The sequence below is a fragment of the Arvicanthis niloticus genome, chromosome 30 (genome assembly GCF_011762505.2).
Source record: "Arvicanthis niloticus isolate mArvNil1 chromosome 30, mArvNil1.pat.X, whole genome shotgun sequence".
Classification (NCBI taxonomy): Eukaryota; Metazoa; Chordata; class Mammalia; order Rodentia; family Muridae; genus Arvicanthis; species Arvicanthis niloticus.
The window spans coordinates 1,859,385-1,864,099 of NC_133438.1; the positions used below are offsets into that span (position 1 = coordinate 1,859,385).

At 41.7% G+C, this 4,715-nt stretch overlaps 1 pseudogene; it reads right to left on the bottom strand.

The window, feature by feature from the left end:
* Positions 1 to 1,743: 1,743 nt before the first annotated feature.
* On the bottom strand, positions 1,744 to 2,577 carry LOC143440750 (small ribosomal subunit protein eS1 pseudogene; annotated as a pseudogene).
* Positions 2,578 to 4,715: the final 2,138 nt, after the last annotated feature.

The window sequence follows — 4,715 nt, forward strand, 5'->3', positions numbered from 1 at the left end:
GAGTTACCTTGGTCATAGTGTCTTTTTGCAGCAATGAAACCCTAAATAAGACAGTTATCTTATTTAGGGTTTCAAACCCAGACCTCAAGTCATTATCTTTTCCAGGATCAGGCTCCCTCATCTTACCCAGTTGTTGCTAGATTTATAATCATCCTGTAATACATTGAGAGCTATCTGATTCATGTTCCAGATAAGACACATGGTACTTAGATGATGGGAACACTTTAATAGGGAGTGGGAAAGGACAGTTCACAGAAGAGTAACTGTCTCTGGCACAAATAACTCTGCAGATGATATCCTAAGTGAACAAAACTACTCATTAAAGATTTGGAGGTAGTCAGGCCTATGACTATCTCAATGATAACAATCCACAATTACTGTAAAGATTGTCCAGCTTTGCCATGCTTTGGAGGCTTTTATTCAGTGATCATACTCTGATGTTAAAGATGGTACTCTTAGCAAAGAATTTCACACATTTTCTGCACTCCTAAAGCCACAAGTTTTGTTTCTTCCTCAAATGTTTTTCTCATACCAGTCAATCAGAGTAAAGATGCAGAACCTAGGAAAAACACATCCTGTCAGGAGAAAATCAAGCAGTGGGGACTATTGCAACACTATAAGACCACTGACTCTGAATCCTTCCTTGCATGGCTGAGTGAAGTAGACGGAGTTTATGACCCTTAAGGGGGTATGCTGGTTAGTTTTTATATCAACTCTACACAGGTTGAAATCATTTTGGAAGAGTAATAATCAGTTGACAAAATGCTTCCATCAGATTAGTCTAGGGGCAAGACTGTTGCTGGCCTGTGTACCATAGGCTATCCAAGGAGATCTCTGGCCTGGCCAGGTAGGAGGGTTCAGGTGAAGGGGAAACGTCACAAGCAGGGGCAGGGAAGTGCCTCTGCTGCCTCCGCTGCTGTTGCTGCTTCTGTTGCCACAGCTACCAATACTGCTGCTCTGGCACCACTGCCCTGGCAGCTGCTGTTGCTCCTAGATGCTGTACTGGCTGTGCTGAGCCAAGCCAAGCCAAGCTGAGCTGAGCCTGCGAAGGGCTAGCTAGTGAGTAGAGTGCAGGGGAGCGTCTGGTAGTGATAGCTTTGAGAGCTTTCTCTTCCCAGGCAGTGTTACAGCTCTTGTGTGACAGAAGCTCTCAGACAATGCAGTAATTCTCACATACCTTTATTCCTTCTGAATAGGATCTTATATACAATTTTGGGGTCGGTTGGAGTCTGATAACAGGTGTTTCCTATTGACTTGGTTTGAGATGGTAGGATTGCTTCATCTGCATGTTGAGGGGCTTAGAGGTGCTACCCTGATGTGACTAATGGCCACTATTCTTTCTATGGAGGTTGTGGCTACATGACAGGGGCCTGGTGCTGGGAGCAGAAAAAGTTCCTACTGTTCCTATAGGGTCCCCAGGGCTTCAAGCCCTAGCTCACGTTTACCAGGCTTCCTCTCAGGGTCCATCACCTCACAGAGAATGGGGCATTTTCTTGAGTAGTGACTAATGTGGGGGTGCATAGCCCATTGTGAGTGGAGCCAGCTATGGGTTCTGGGAGTGTGTAAGAAAGCAGGTTAATCAAGCCATGAGAAACCATCCAGTAAACAGCTGCATCAGTTTCTGCCTCCAGGATCCTGGCCTGAGTTCCCGACTTTCATCAGTGATGAAGTGTGATATATAAATGTAAATAAAATTGAACCTTTCTTTCCCAAATTGCTTATTATCCAAGGTGACAGTAACTTTTTTTCACAAATAGGACTTTTTATTTGTCACTATTAAAAATCTGGATTTTAAACAGGTTCTTGGACTGGTGGTTCATATCCATCAGCTCGTTCAACCTTAGCACCTTTCTCGTCTCCAATTATTTTGCCAGAACTACTGCCTTCACATGGAGCTCCATGAGCTTTCCCAATTCAAACTTGGGTTTCTTCAACATTTTTACTTTTCTAACAAAGACATCATGAAAAGGACAAATGGACTGGCAAGCCTTTTCTATGTCTTTCTAATGCTGTCTGGAATAAGTTTATTAACTACTTCCTTCAAGTCATTAGTCTGCTCTTCTTGGGTCATGATTTCCATCATCTTCTGGATCTGGTGAACCTGCTGGTGCTGTAAATAGGTTGCCTTTCTTATCTGGTTGCGTTTTTTAGTGAAACCAACACAGAAAAGTCGGAGCAAATACCCATCGGTTCTCTTGACATCAACATGAGCTTCAATCGTGGTCTGTCACTTTTTGATCATGGAGTACATTTTGTCTTGGGTAAGATCCATGCCATGGATGTCAGTCAGACAGTTTTTTCCCTGAATGTCCTCAGTAATTAGCTTGAATTTTCTAAATGCAACTTAATTATACTGTAGATAGGCAAGGCTCACTTCAAACACACGACCCTTGAGGCCATCAGATACAATTTTGGTTCCTAGAGTCCTTGTGACTAGTGTTTTTCCGATGTTTCTAATATTGAACATTGCTGGAGCTTTCACATCATACCAGTCTCTCTTAGAAAATGGATTAGCCACTTTCTTCTTAGCTCCCTTCTGCCACCTTTTGTCAGGCACTTGTTGTTGTCAGTCGCCATGGTGCCGATTGGTGACAGTAACTTTTATTCTGCTGATGTATTTGTCATTTCTGAGGCTTACTGCCTCTGCCTGCTAACCTTGACCTAGTCCTGGAAGCTTCAAGGCTCTGAAAATAAGCTCATACTTTCTAGTTTTTTTCTGAACTCTGCTGGTTGGTACAACCCAGTTGTTCTGGCTGAAACTCCTCTCCAAGATGACTGAATGACTGACTCAGTCTGTCTCTCTCTCTCTCTCTCTCGCTCTCTCTCTCTCTCTCTCTCTCTCTCTCTCTCTCAAACTCTCTTAAGTAGCTTGCCTTTACTCTCTCTTCTTGTGAGAGTTGGGCATATCTTATTTTCTCAAATATTTCTCTGCTTATCACTTTGTCTACCACTCAATTAGACATCACATTCAAACATGGGTGTTTCCTTCTATAAACTGGCTTTACCTTCATTGCTTGGGAACTGAGGTGTGTACTAAGAGCATGTGTATATTCCAGCCAGAGGGACTAGAGTTATATGCTAAGGATGAGCCATACCACAACTAGAAACAGGTTTTGTTTTCAGTAAAGAATACATTCTTCGGGTTTACAGTGTGATCAAATATCCTGCAACAAACAGGGACTGGAGACATAAAAGATCACTCTACTTCAGTTTGTGAGTTCCATAGATCTTTTATAGCCACAAGAACAACAGCAATAGGAGGGCTTAGAAGAGTACAACATAATGAGGCAGAACTAGGGTCATGTCTACACAGACACACACAAACAGATACACACAAACACACACACACACACACACACACACACACACACACACACACACACGACTAGCTATAAAATCAGCTGTTCTTGTGCTTGCATCCTTACTCTATGACTCAAAGTTGTCAGTTCTTAGAGCCCAGAAAATTTTCAGTTTACAGTGCTTCATCAGTCTCACCACCACTTCCATTCCCACTCTGTTTGCTTGAAGTCTTTGAGAAACTCCAAAGGGATTTTTCCCTTTGTTCACAACTGTACAGCATTTAACTGAAGGCACAACCATCTGATTGGATTTGGGCAGAATTTCAATTGTATAGTCTATTTCCTGTAGGAGAAGGTAGTGGGATGGGATTTGATTCCTCCTGGGTTAGTTCACCTCAGAGCTTTTGCATTTCTCAAGCAAACATTCTGCCTCTGGAACATCCCAACACCCAGAAAACAGTTTTATCTAGTATGGGAATTGTAGTAAAGTTTCATGGGAAAGCTTTTTATTGACTTTTGCAGTTTTTGTATAAGCTTGAGGTTATCTATCATACACCATAACATTTAAAAAAATTCAGCAAATAACCAAAATAATAAAACTTCTCAGTTTTTGGCTATAGAAATATAGAAATACCACTACAAATTTAGAGGAAAGAAAAAGAAAAACAGTAACTACTCATTTTTGGCCAGAGCATATTAATTTTCCCCAGACTAAAGCCCTCAGATCTGTCAAACATCATGTTTCCCCCAAATGAAACACACACCTCTCTCTTTGGTGTCAAGATGAGCCTAGTCTAGCTTTTGTCTTTTCATTGATGTACTTTGGGTAGATCTTGCCCTCTGAGTCATTAAACTTCCAAGGGTTTTATCTTGTTCATTATAGTGCTGGGTTCAAAATCTTCTGGAAATCAGGAAACATATGTGAGAACCGAGGATCAGAAATAATGAGGAATAAATTCCAGTCTTGATATTCCCTCTCAGTGTAGTCCTGTCCCCATTAACTACAGCGATTTTTTTTACTTCGGCAAAAATTTATGACCTTTTTAACTTAACTGTAGTAATGAAGAAATAAACACACACATACACACACAGAGCTTAACATACATAAAACCTGCTGAGTGAATTTAGTGTTGCTCATGCATGAATTTCTTTTTTTATTGGATATTTTATTTACATTTCAGATTTTATCCCCTTACCCCATTCCCCCTACCACCCAGGAATCTCCTATCCCATACCCCCTCCTTATGCTTCTATTAGAATGTGCCCCCACCTGCCCCCTCCCACCTCCCTCCCTCGAATTCTCCCTCCCCCTCAGTGTTCAGCCTTCATGGAACCAAGGACTACAGTGATTTATAATGCTTGCTTAGGATGTTCTTCTTTCAGAGGCGCATCATGCATTGCATTAGAGACGCAGAG